Source organism: Lipotes vexillifer, unplaced genomic scaffold (genome assembly GCF_000442215.2).
Source record: "Lipotes vexillifer unplaced genomic scaffold, Lipotes_vexillifer_v1.1 scaffold47, whole genome shotgun sequence".
Lineage (NCBI taxonomy): Eukaryota > Metazoa > Chordata > Mammalia > Artiodactyla > Lipotidae > Lipotes > Lipotes vexillifer.
The window spans coordinates 1,227,897-1,242,024 of record NW_006791298.1 but is presented as its reverse complement, the minus strand read 5'-3'; the positions used below and the strand labels follow the sequence as shown (position 1 = coordinate 1,242,024).

Here is a 14,128-nt window from a genome sequence, read left to right as displayed (position 1 = left end):
TAGAAACTATTTTGTTATTTTATATATATATATATATATATATATATATATATATATATATATATATGTATATATATATATATATTTTTTTTTTTCCTACAAAAATGAAAAGAGATACTTCATTTGTTTGATTCATTCAGTAGCACATGGTGACTTAGGGCTGGACACCAGCAGTCTAGGTTCCTTCTCTCAGGAGTTCACATGTGATAAGTGGGGGAGATAGACAACAAATTTGTAAATTCTGAAATATATCATGTAATTTCTGCCAGTGCTAATGCTTTGAGAAAAAATAAAGCAGGGTGAGGAGATAGAAAATGAATAGGCAAGATGGTCAGAGAAGGTCTCCAGGAAGAGAAAATAGTTGAACAGAGAGCTGAAGATCTGGAAGGAGTGAGCCATGCACAGTTCTAGAGGAAGGGCATTCCAGGCAAGGCTGGTGGCTCAAGCTGAGGACAGGAGGGAAAATGGTGTTGGATGAGACTGGAAAGGTCAGGGCATGTTGGTTCCTGCTTGCCATGATAAGGAATATAGACTTTATTCCAAGTGTTATGGGAAGCCTTTGAGAGACTTTGTTTACTGTCAGCTTATTCTCTACCCAGTTCCAAAAAGAGAGAGAATTTTATCCGTTCATTCGACAGTTATTTATTGATCACTAAGCATATATCAGACTGGGTCCAGTGCTTTAAAAATTATGACCTCTGTCATCAAATGAGGGGATAAGAAAATAACATGAACAACCAGAGCAAACATAGAATCAAGAAAGTTGCAAAAGAGAGGGAAAAATATTACTCCTAATAATAATAATGTAAGAAGATAAATTACAAATATTAATGCTGATTAATAAGAATGCTACGCCCTAGGTACTATTCATGTATTTTTTCACATGACTCAATGCCTTATGTATTGTTATTCTTCCTTGTAAAAGAGGAAACTGAGGTCAGAAAAGCAAAGTAATATCATAGACCAGAAAGCGATTAAGCTGAGAAGCCGGGATTTGAATCCAGGTTTGTCTGATTCTAAAGCATAAAGTTTCTCTCCTCATAGGAAGGAGCTACTGTGACAAGCTACATATTTTGTAACTCAGTATGTATAACTGCTGCTTCTAAGAATAAGACTTCATCTAGCAGACTTGGGTCAGATTGGCTTCAAAGATATATTCCAAAGTTAAACGTACCCACTGTAAAGTGGGGTATTAAAATTCTTAAAACACAATACCCAAACTGCAAGGAGAAGAGCCCAAAATGATTTTTTCCTTCAGAAAACATGTTACCATCTTTAATAACAGTGTTCTATTTGTTTGTTCCTCACTTGTGCCCCCAACTGCACTGTCCCTGGCATAAGTGCAAAAACTCATGTCTGACTGTTCACCATTTTATTTGCAGAGCCTAGCACAGCACCTAAAACACAGTAGGCGCTCAATTAATATTTGTTGAATGAATGAATGAATGAAACTTCATTTTCTTTCTTTCCAGGGCCTGCCTTTACTGCCGTGTACCACTCTAGACAGCATGCAGAGTTGGTGGAGAGTATAATAAACATCAGAGATATTTTGTAATTCATGGCTGACCCATGCTGACCCTTTCTTTAATTAAACCTTCCACTTGTGAATGAATCATTTCTTCCATTAATTAAAATAGGATACACTTATGTCTCTGTAAAGTATGTGTCAAAAGAAAGCATTGCACCTAAAATATATACAGGAGGCGCTGACCACCGTGGAGAGTCATCCATCATAATCTGCTAAAAAGATCAGCTCTGGAATTAGAACTAGCACAATCATCTCTTATGCCCTCCAAAATACAAGTTGCAGCTTCTCACCCAATCTGTCAGCTCCTGTGTTAATATAGGGAGTAAAGCATAATGTGAAGCCGTAAGAGGACCGTTTATTTTGTAGGGCAGGGCAGGCAGCCCCAGCGCTCCGGTAATGCCATCATCTCTAATAACTGCTTGGAGCCTGTGCTCTCTGGAGACTTGTCTCTTGATTGTTAGAGCTGGAAGGCAGCGGAATCTCACTGTTGCGAGGCTCAACAATTGCTCCTGCAATTCCTCCCAAAGCCAAGAGGATGACTGAGAAATCTGACGGCGCTGTTTAGGTGGACAAAGCAAGTTCGTGTTCCCACTCACCCCCACCGTCTCCTTCTGGAAGAAGTGGGCTGCAGAAATCGATTTGCAGTCTTTAGCTCCAGGAAACAGAGAGCCCATGCAGCCACTGTTCAAAATATTTTGCCTCAGAGGAAACTGCACTCTCCAAACTCCAAAGACCTCGATGAAGTGCATAACCATGTTTAAAAATCACCACTGGGGATTCTCCAGGCAAGATGAAAAGGAAAGAGGGATAAAGCATTGAGTAACTCAAAGTGCCTCAGGTCCTCTAAAAACAAGTTTTAAATATCCCGCAAGATTTCAAATGCAGCAATTTTTGAGAAAGCGCGACATTGTAAAGCCTGTTCTCTCGGTGAAGTGTCAGGCTCCATAGGAGTAGGAATGATAAACACTCTTCCTGCATATTTAGGAGGCTGTTTCAGAAGACGCCAAGTGATTGCTAAAACAGTTGTGCAATTCAGTGTGCTTTAGTACCACAGTTTTCTGTCCAATACTAATTGCTCTTTTATTTTTCCTTCAATTAATCCTGTAAGGCGGGTGCAAAAATGTAGGAATGGTAAGGACATTTGCCATCATTGGGGCTATTTCCAATGGTGACAGGCAGGCCTGGAAAGGTGAAGTGACTTGTCCAAGGCCAAGGGCAGGTTCATGGCAGAGCCAGGGCTCCCAACTGTGTCTCCTCTCTCCTAGTCCTGGGCTCTTTCCCCTGTGTTTCTAATGAGGACTGAGTCAAGGGTGATTTATTCCCCCAGCACAGTGCTAGGTACAGTGCCTGTGGATTGATTAATGCTTTGATTCCGACAGAGTAAGAGATTTGAGATTACTTGACAAATCTCTCAAGTACTCAGGAAAAAAAAAAATCAATAGTTTTTCTTTGACTTCAAGTCCCAAGTTATTTGGAGTATTTCAGAGGTATTTTCCTCCTGCCTTCAATACTTCTCTGATACTCACTGGCTTGTCTCCTGGGTCAAGATATATCAGACTGAAAAGAGGAGGTATATGAGAGATTTAACAATTGGAAATGGACCATAACACTGGAGAATTAATTGTTCACATGGTATAGAGTAGTTATTAAGAACATTGACTCTGGAGTCAAGTTGCCCTGGGTTCAAATGCTAGCTTTGACATTTAGAAGATGTGTAGTCTAAGATCACTGATTGCAGGCTTTTTAAATCCCGGGGCCTCAGTTTTCTCCTCTGTAAAATGGAAATTTTAGTACCTACTTTACAGACTTGACTCAAGGATAAATTTTAAAATCTGGTTCCCTTTATATGTGTGATTTAATGACATATTCAAACAGTAACATTAGAACAAGAGCTATGAAAAAATTAGACCATTAAATTTGCTTTATATTGATTGAAGCCTCAATACTAGGTCATTTTTGAGAGAGGAGCATTCTTGTGCTATTTGATGATGTTATTTCCTCTCTCTCGGCCCCCACTCCACACCACCCTAGTTTAAATGCCCAGGTCCCTTGTCTGTATAACTGCAATAGCCTCCTCTCTGCTGCTTGTCTCTTTCTCTTTTTATCTCCAATCTAGTTCTTCTTGAGTAACCATTTAAAGACACATATTTGGCCATATCATGCTCTAACTTAAAAGCCTTCGGGGATTCCTATGGCTTACACAATAAAGCAGTACAGACTGGTCCCAACCCCCTATTGTAACTCATTCCTACCAGCATCATCCCCACACCCCATGTTCTAACCAAACAGGGCTACTCACTGTTCCCTCAACACCCCACGTACTAATACACCTCTGTGCCTTTGCTCATGATGTGCCCTTGGCCTGAAATCTTCTTTTCCCACTTCATCACCTACTAAATTCCTGGTCATCCACCAAAGCCCAGCTACAATTTCACCTCTTCAATTAAGCCTTTCCTTACTCCACTCCCCTCCTGGCAAAATTAATTACTCCTTGCTCTGTGTTCGCTGCCACTTTGTTCTTATCTCACAAATAGCATTTACTGCATTAAATTATATTTTGTTGTTTATGTGTCTGTCCCCAGCCAAACCTGGATTAGCAAACATTCAAAACCATTCCCTCCTTCCAAACCCATGACTCTTTTCCCCACTAAGATCAAGTGCTGCCTAGAATTGTTTTTAACTAGTGCTCTGAGCAGCCCCTCTAAATCCCTGAGTTGACACCAGAGTGAAACATATTTGCAACCTGTAGCTAAAGTATGATGGTCATGAGTACAGGACCATGTCTGTTTATCTCTCTACCTCTAGTACCTAGTGCAATACCTAGTACTTAATAAATGTTTGTTAAGTACATGAAGGCAAGGAACCACAGCAATGTAATATTTATTAGATGTGAACTCTTAGGAACAATTCTGGGTGCTGAGAGTGTAGAGTCAGACCTAGATTGTTAATACTTGACACCACACTTCATATCCTAGACTCGGGGACATGGAAATGTAAATTCTGTCTGTAAAAGGAGCTCAGATTTGGGAAATTGTTACAAAGTAATTCAAAACTCTTTTATACACACAGATACACTTGCTTGGTAGACAACGTACCTTTTTAATATCATATGAACTTATCAGCCATGAGGTAGAATACTTATCTTCTTCACCAAATATTCCAAATAAGTCTTTATATCTAGTCTTATAATGTAAGTTAACAGGAAAGTAAGATTTATTTTATAGAAATTATAATAATTATTATTGTTGATAATAGCAAACATTTACTGGCTCCTCAGTATGTACCAGGCACTGTCTTAGCTGCTTGATATGTATTAGGTCATTTGATCTACACAACAGTGCTATGAGGTTGGTGATTATCTTCATTTTGCAGATGAGAAAACAGAGTCTCAAAGAGGTTAAGTCAATTGCATGACATTTCACATCTAGTAAACAATAGAAGTGAGATTCAAAACAAGATGTGCCAAATTTCAGAAACCATACCTTAACCGTCATGTTATATCTCATGAGAACCCACACTGCATCTTGTATTAGTCAGCTTTTTCACAATAATGCTGTGTAACAATCACCTCAAAACTCAGTGGCTTAAAACAGCAAGCATTTATTCTCATGCTCAAAGGTCTGCAGATCAACTGTGATTCAGCTGAGTTAGGCTGAGCTCAGCTGGGAGGGGCTGTGAATTTAGCTTATATTTGCTCCATATTTTTTATTTTGGACTCCAGACATTAGTTACCCAGGGTATCTCACGGCAGGTGACCAGTGCACAAGGTTGAAGCTAAATTGAGGAAAGCACAATGTTTTTCATGTCCACAAACATTTCAGTGGCCAAAGCAACCCAACGTCAATGGGGGAGGAAAGTGAAGGCCCATGATGGAATGTTGAAGGGAGTAAATGTTTACTACTAATAATACCAAGTATCACACGGTACCTTTATTTATTTTTTAAAAAGGTCTTGGCTACTTAATCTTTTGCAGTTAGGCAGGTATTTCATTTTTGCCTCTGAGCAATGACACAAAGTTCAAAAGCTGCTGCTGAGGCTTCAGCCCTTCTAGTCTTTATGTGGCTGTGTGTGAGTGCTAAAGTGCTGACTATTGAACTCTTTAGAATGGCACCGTTGTTGGCAGATTGAAAATCCACCCTTTTCTTCACCTGATTCTTTGCCAAGTTCATAAAGGTGTTTATATATTTTTTAAAACCTTCCAATACATCTTTGATTTCCTCAAGAGCAATGTATTTTCAGAAACCTAGAAGTTCTTGTGAACAGCTCTTATAAAGGCTCAGAATAAGGTTACAGAGTTTCAGAGTAGCCTTAGAGGGCACTTAGTTCAACTTTCTCATTTTACAGATGAGGAAACAAATAGTTTCAGTTTCAAACTTCCAATTATCGCATAATGTGAGCTGCATTTTTTTTCTCATATAAGGAAAGCAATGAGAAAAATCTCGGGGGCAACCTTTACACGTCATGCTGCAATTGTAATTCTGTAACGGGGACCTCCATTCAGTTTATTTTATGAGAACCCTCATGACTTTGCTCACTATATCACTACAACCAACTTCCCTGATTGCCTATGAAAAACAAAAATCAAGTCTTTCCCTTTCTCTTTATAATCTTGGGGACCTTCTGCTTTGAGAGCCAGCAGAATAAGCTGAGAGACACCTGGTCACCTGCTCCAGTGTCCTGAAGATGAGAGCTGTTTTCCACAAGGGAGAGAGACAGAGAGGCATCAGGCCCAGTTTTCCAGGAAGGGAATTATGACTATCTTTCCAGGCCAAACACTTTCAATATTTAACTAATATTCTCCGCTATTAAACCAGTACATTTAGAAGGGAGAGTATGCTGGGGTGAGGATGGGAGTGAAGATTAGAAAACTCTAAGGTGAAAAGTACAGTTGATTAAATAAGTATTGATGGAATGAATACATGCTATGGGCAAGATCTGGTGCTAGGGACTAGGGTGTTGATGTAAACAAGACAGAAGAAGATCCTGTGTTCAGGATGCTTCCAGTCTAGCTTGGACATGTAACTAAAGCGCTATCAAAGCAAAAGTATAGGGTATCATGGGAGGGTATAATGCAGGATTTAGCTGAGTGTATGTAAGGAGGGACTGAGACACAGTCAGAGAAGGTGTCCCTGGGTAAATGATGTTTCCCCAATAGAGTCTTTAGGGGTCTGAGGTCAAGAGCTTTCCAGAAAGAGTATAGAGCATGTGCAAAGGCCTAACAGAACTGAGAAATAGCTAAGGAAGCCACAGCTTAGCCAGGGAGGGGAGACTAACATGAGATTAATATAAACCCCCCAAGCTGTTGGGTCGGGACTTATTGGACAAGAATAGAGTACAGAACTTTATTCTAAGGGTAAAGAGAAGACATTAAAAGTAACGTAAAGACATTAAAGTAGGGGAATGACATGATAATAGGATTTTCATTTTTAAAAGGAACACTTTGGCTGTAGTAACAAGAATAAATTGGAGATGGGGGGAAAGAGAGAATTGGGGAATGTAAGAAAATTACATGGAGAACAAAATAAGAATCTGGAGCTGATTCCAAATACTCAGCCCAGGTTGGCTCTAGATGACGTAGAGTGAAGAGTTGGGCTGAATGTGTACTCGTGTGTGTACATGTGCCTGTTTGTAGATCACACAGAGCATGATGAAGGTCCTCTCTTCTCCCCAAACTCACCCACAACTTCTAGATAGCTCAGGAATTGGATCACTCATTTGGTGTTTGAAACTGTCTCCAGAACATGCTGGTGAAAGGACAAGAATGGCTTTAGAGCTAAAGCTGGCAAACTGGACACATATACTTAGCTCCCTTTCTTCCTGAAACCCACTAACACGGAGCAATGAGGATGGAAAAGGCAAAAACGGCAAAACCTGTGAAGGACTGGTGACTGAGCTAGCAGACAAGGTGGACAAAGCTGCCTGCAAAGCCTCTTGTGGGGAGACCCCCAGAGGGACTTGGGGACAGAGAGCAGGGGCAGGAACTGGTGCTTCTGGGATCTCTGGAAGTGAGAGTAAAGGTGGGGCTGGAGCAGGAGGGTTGGCAGAAAGGGTGTAGAAGCAGGTAGTTTCCCTTGCCTCCACTCCCACCCTCCCCATGCCATGCAGTCACTTGACTGTTCCTCAGCAGTAAATGACAGCAGAGATTTATTTCCCAGAGACAGTAAACAGGGGGTTTCTGAACTGGGGATGCAGGGAGAGTTGAGGTATGGGAGATCACTGTGCTGAAAACAGAGGGATTCAAGGAATATTGATGGGCTGACTGAATATTTGGACTCCAGCCTTCCTCCCCCACTCAGCTTCCAGAGCACAGCAGCCAGACATATATTCTGTAAGAAGGGGATTGAAGAGTCTTCTCTGGACATCTGACCAGTCCAGGAGAAAAGGCCCACATGGAGGGTTCCCTAGGAAACAGTCTAGTCATATAACCCCCCAGTGCCAAGCTGGGGAAGCTCTGGGAGAGATCTCAAGAAAATGAAATCAATAATTACTAATGTGTTTTTACACAACTGGGGCAGAATTTGGATTTGATTAAGGATAAGGTCATTAAAAACCAAGCAAGGGAGAAAACAAGCCAATTATTCACTCTAGGTGGAAAAAATGTGCAGGAAAGGAAAAATATTTTTGATATCCTACACAAATTAGCTGCCTACAGCATTTACACAGTCATGGTGATGGAAACATTAGATATTGATTAACTGAGTTACAACATCACTATATTGGTCAGATGGAACACTACGTGTGTGCGTGTGTGTGTGTGTGTGTGCGTGTGTGTGTGACCTATAGAGAGCAAAGTCCCCATCTTGTATGTCGGGAAGCCAATAGATAACATCTATAATTGAAATATCATGTAGCAACATAAATCTGTTATTTGGAAACTTATAGTTAAATATTAACAGAATCAGAAAAGTTGAAAGAGATTGGAGAGTGTGCAATGGAAGTGGGAAGCATTGCATGGCTTGTTAACTCCTAGTTTTCATAATAAGCCATATAAAAATAGTTGACTCCTTCATGTATGTATATGTATAATGTTAATGAAAATAAACATTAAATTTAAAGAGGAAGGCTTCCCTGGTGGCACAGTGGTTAAGAACCTGCTTGCCAATGCAGGGCACATGGGTTTCAGCCCTTGTCCGGGAAGATTCCACACGCCGCAGAGCAACTAAGCCCGTGTGCCACAACTACTGAGCCTGCACTCTAGAGCCCATGAGCCACAACTACTGAAGCCCATGTGCCTAGAGCCCATGCTCCGCAACAAGAGAAGCCACCGCAATGAGAAGCCCTCGCACCTCAACGAAGAGTAGCCCCTGCTGCAACTAGAGAAAGCCCGCACGCAGCAACGAAGACCCAACACAGCCAAAAATAAAATTAATTAATTAAATTTAAAAAATAAAGAGGAAAAGAAAAAAGTAGTTATGCTAATATATCCCAATATTGGATTTTTTTTGGGGGGGGGTACTCCCTTCTGGATTTGACCACAGTACAAAGTACACACAGCTGTTGCTTTACCTTGTGTTATGGGTTGAACTGGGTCCCCCAAATGATGTAGAAGACCTAACGTAAATTACTTCAGAATGAGCCCTTATTTGGAGATAGGGTCTTTACAGAGGTAACCAAGTTAAAGTAAGGTCATTAGGGTATGCCCTAATCTAAAATGACTGGTGTTCCTATAAAATGGGGAAATTTGGACACAGAAACAGATGCACACACAGGGGGAATGCCATGTGAAGTTGAAGGTAGAGATCTGGGTGATGTATCTACAAGCCAAGGAACACCAAAGGTTGCCCTCAGAAGCTAGAGAAGAGGCATGGAACAGAGTTTCCCTCACAGCCCTCTGAAGGAGCCAACCCTACTGACACCTTGATATTGTACTTCTAGCCTCCAGAACTGTGAGACAACACAGCTCTGTTGTCTAAGCCACCCAATCTGTGGTACTTTGTTATGGGAGCCCTAGGAACTAACACACATGGCAGGCTATAGCTCAATTCTGTGGACTCAATAAAGGGAGGGACTATGTTTCTGAATCTTCCACTGGAAGGAGGAGAAAAGGAAGGGAGGAAAGAAAAGAGGGAGGAAAGGAAGAAGAGATGGGCCAAAATGTGCCTAGATCAACCTTGACTCCAGCCGGAAAATCTTCCTTTGAGCAAGAGAGGTTATACTTCTGTCTCTAACTCTTTTATAACTGGAACATACATATGTATAATATTTGTAGTTGAAAAATAAATAAATACAAACATACACACATACCAAAGAAAAATGGAAAAGAAAATGTTTCTCCTCAATTCTTCAAAATCTCCAAACGGGAGAATAACTAACTGGTAATGTTGAGATGAATAAAGTACATTGAGGTCAATAAAGGATTAATAGATTGTGTTTTAATTTGTTGATTTTTCCTAACAAAGTAAGATAACTGCATTGGGGTAGACTGGGCTCTGCCTTACTTCTCCTTTGGAACCCACAAAGCCAGGGAGACATGGACCCAGGGCCGTTCTTCCTGGACATACTTGGGAACATCGAGAAAACTTTTCAAAGATTGGCCCCTGATGGATGTAGGTAAGAAGGTAACAGCTACCACTTCCACCTAGTTGTCCAGCTCCAATACGCGATACGTAAACCGCACGCAGGCTCTCTTTACAAGGTTCAAAGTTATTAACTAAAATCAATTGGAATAAAAAGGGTCACATTTGCCGTGGTACACAATTTACTTCTCCAGATGGCTTTGGCCTGCACTGCCGGACACACACACACACACACACACACACACACACACACACTCAGTAACCCTGGGGGAGAGCAGAGGCAGCTGCAGAAGCCCAAAACCTCCCCAGTCCTAATTAAACCCTCCAAGTTTCCAGGCAACACAGCCAAGGAAAAAATCATTTCCAAGCTGAAGACCCTCAGCCCCCGCCCCAGCAAAGGAAACGGTCGTTTGGTTTAATCAGCCCACGTGCACATTCTCTCTCCACAGGTTGCCAAGACTGGGCCTGTACTTAGCAGAGGTATTTGTGTAATCAAAGCTTCTGGAACTTTCCCTGCCAAGGCTACCAATGTGAATAGGCTCCTGAGGTAAAAATGTTCCCCCTGCTGGGGACGGTGCCCTTGAAGTCTACATCAAAATCAAGCCAGGGTCACAGCTGTTGCGGCACCCCACAGCGGAAAACTTGCAAGAAATCCTAGCCTGCACTACTGCTTTGCCTCAGGTCTAGCGGAAACAGGCCCCAGTTGCAGGGGAGGGAGGGAGGGAGAGGAGAAAGGGAATATGTTTTCAAAAAGCCAACCCCTCTAAGTAGTACTCGGGGGTGGGAAGACAAAGCCGCCGTGGAACCTTGTCCCTTCACCAAGGCAACCTCACCCCACCACCCTCGCCCCTCCTCCTCTGTGAGCTGGGGGTCCCGCAGGTTGGCCGAGAGCCACTAGGTGGCAACAGATTAACTCTTCAAATGCCAGAGTGGGCTCAGAGAAGTCAGGAGTTGGGTGGAAAACTTTGCACCTGGTCACTTTTCAGAGGAAAGGAAAAACAAATGGCTTTTTTCTGTCCTTAAAGACCCTCGGCTTGCAGTGTTGATATCGGAGGAAACCCCGTGAGGGGAAGACTGCTTCCGGGTCACCCATTCAAAGGGTGGCTTGAGACATGAGGAGATACATCGTGTGTGCTCCAGGTTTCACGTCAGTGACAACAGACTAAAAGACCCTTTGAGAAACTTATGCTCACGTTCGATCCACTTCAACAAATATTAACTACAATAAGAAATGGATGCATGGCATTTTCCATGGACAGCGCTAATGGACAAGGCCCCTGCCCTTGGGGTTTGTGGGGATGACAAGCGCTACATGAATGGTGCCTTTTTTTTTAACTGAAGTTGATGTACAATATTATATAAGTTACAGGTGTACAATACAGTGACTCACAATTTTTAAAGGTTATATTCCATTTATAGTTATTATAAAAGATTGGCTATGCTCCTTGTATTGTACAATATATCCTTGTAGCTTATTTTATTTTTTAATTTTTATTTTTTAAATTTATTTATTTATTTATTTATTTTTGGCTGCGTTGGTCTTTGTTGCTGCGCACTGGCTTTCTCTAGTTGCGGTGATGGGCTTCTCATTGCGGTGGCTTCTCTTGTTATGGAGGGCAGGCTCTCGGTGCATGGCCTTCACTAGTTGCAGCATGTGGGCTCAGTAGTTGTGGCTCACGGGCTTAGCTGCTCTGCTGCATGTGGGATCTTCCCGGACCAGGGCTCGAACCCATGTCCCCTGCGTTGGCAGGCATATTCTTAACCACTGTGCCACCAGGGAAGCCCTGTAGCTTATTTTATACCTAATAATTTGTACTTCTTAATCCCCTACCCCTATATAGCACCCCCTTTCCCTCTCCCCACTGGTAACCACTAGTTCTCTATATGTGTGTCTGCTTCTTTTTTTTGTTGTGTCATGAATAATATTCTTATAGTTAGCCACCTTTGAGGAATAAAGGAGAGGAGACTCAAATTTTCTATGAGCAAAAAGGAAAGACAAGTAAGTTCCAGAAAATAGGCTCATGAAGATCATTTTACATCAAGTTTCTCTGATATGGGAAGGCTTACGTTTCTAGGGTGAGTGAGGCCTAAAATACGGGAGCCACCACAGAGAAACTTTGCCAGCAGAGGCTAAAAATGCTTGCTGTTCAGATGACAAGAAAAACAAATCATTCCCCTGGGTATTCTAGCCTCTGCAAAGCATCCCCCCATTCTGCCTATTAAACTTCTGCCACAAATATAAAAATACTGTGGTGTTGATTGGAGTACAGGGCCGGAAAGGTGAAATTGATTTACTTTAGAAAAGGGAGAGGGAGCTCCCAGCCTCAGGAGGAATAAGTTCAGAAAGGTGGGACGGGAGCTGGGGGAGAGAAGACAAGTGCTCTTGTCGCTGGGTTTAAGAGAATTTGGAGGGATACCGGGAGAAGGAGGAAAGAATTGGGAGGAGGGAGCCATAAATGTGTGATATATATGACAAGAGAGAGATGGGAAAGGCAATTTTAAGATGTTTTGCTGTGCATTTGGGATTCTCTTTGATATGTTTCAACAGAACTCAGTAAAGATTAAAATTACCTTGCGATTATTTTTATTTCTTGGGCTGGAAGGCTGCCGATGACAGAGCAAGCAACTTTGGTGGCAACACTCCCTTCCCTTCCCGCCTGTCTAGGTGGTAGGACAGTGTCCAGATTGTAAATTCTTTCAGGAAAAGCCATTCCAGGATCTCTGATAGGTTATACAAAACATAAGTATTTGTTATGCTAATTCTAATATGCAATTTCTCATTCTTGAATGGGCAGCCTCAGAGTTTCACTTTTGCTTTACACATTCACCAAAAGGACAGGAAGCACCCCAGTAAGACAACTCTCTGATCATCAAGTGACTTTGGAAGATGATGTCACGTGGTTTTCTTTAATCATCACCATACTTATACTGAGTACATGGCAGGACTAATAGGTGTTGGGTGGAATCGGGGCTCAGAATGGCCCACTAGCCTCAGTTCTTATTTGGGACAAGAACTGTTGTGTGTTGGAGAATTTTTAATGAGTTTTTCCCGAGGTCCTGATCATACTTTCATTTTTTCTCTCTACCAGATTCCCTGTATCTCTAACCACTCCTTTACCACCCAACCATGTCTAGTCTGCTAAGCAAGTTCCTACCCTAAAAGGAAGCTTTTTGAAATGTCCCGGGCTCTGTGAAACCTGCCCTGAGCACTCACCACACCCTCTGTACATAAGTCACCCCCTGGTACTGCGATATTGCTTTCATATCTACCTTCCTAGCTAGAGTGAAGACATGAATGATCTCTATATCTTCAGTGCCCAGAACAGTGCTCAGCACACAGCTGATGCTTGACAAACATTGGACCAAGACCTGTCCCATATCCTGTCATTCTATGCTGAGAAAGCCCAGCTTTTGAAAAGCCATCATTTTCCAAGCACTTCACCTAGAACTCAAATGGCAGTAGGTGCTGGGGAATTCGACCGATTATTCATCCCTCTAATTATAATGTGTATTTCTCAATCTTCAGTTGGCAGTCCCAGACCAAAGTTTACTCAGATTTACAGAAAGTGGAGGAAAATGACCCAATAAGTCAACTTTCTGATCATCAGAGCTCTAGGAATATGGTTCTCAAAGCCTTTAGCGATAGAAATTTTTGTGTCTATACTTCTGTTTCTGACATGAAACTCTTACTCTTTTAAAAAATGTTTATTTTTTAAAAATACAAAAGTAATCCATGCTCATTAAAGAACAATTGCCAAATAGAGAAAAGCAGAAAACAACAAAACAGTTTTCAATCCGTCTCACCATGTAAATAGTAAGTCTGTAACATTTTGGAGTATGAATTACTCTCTTACTTATGGATTTTAATAAGAACCAGAGGACAGCTCGTGCTGTCTGCTAAAATTAGAGCCAGATTCCACAGAACATACATAGGTGGATTTCATAGTTGGTTCCTGCGTGCACAGGTGAGGAAGCACCTGCCTATAGGCACACCCTGGTAAGCAGCTCTGGGTAGGGGGAGATGAGTTAATGGAAAGAGGGAATTAGCACGGATGGGCACCTTTGCTTGATCTTATGGAGATTG

At 41.8% G+C, this 14,128-nt stretch overlaps 1 pseudogene; it reads left to right on the top strand.

The window, feature by feature from the left end:
• Positions 1-9,998: 9,998 nt before the first annotated feature.
• LOC103090779 (40S ribosomal protein SA-like) overlaps positions 9,999-14,128 on the top strand; it is a 13,067-nt pseudogene continuing 8,937 nt past the window's right edge.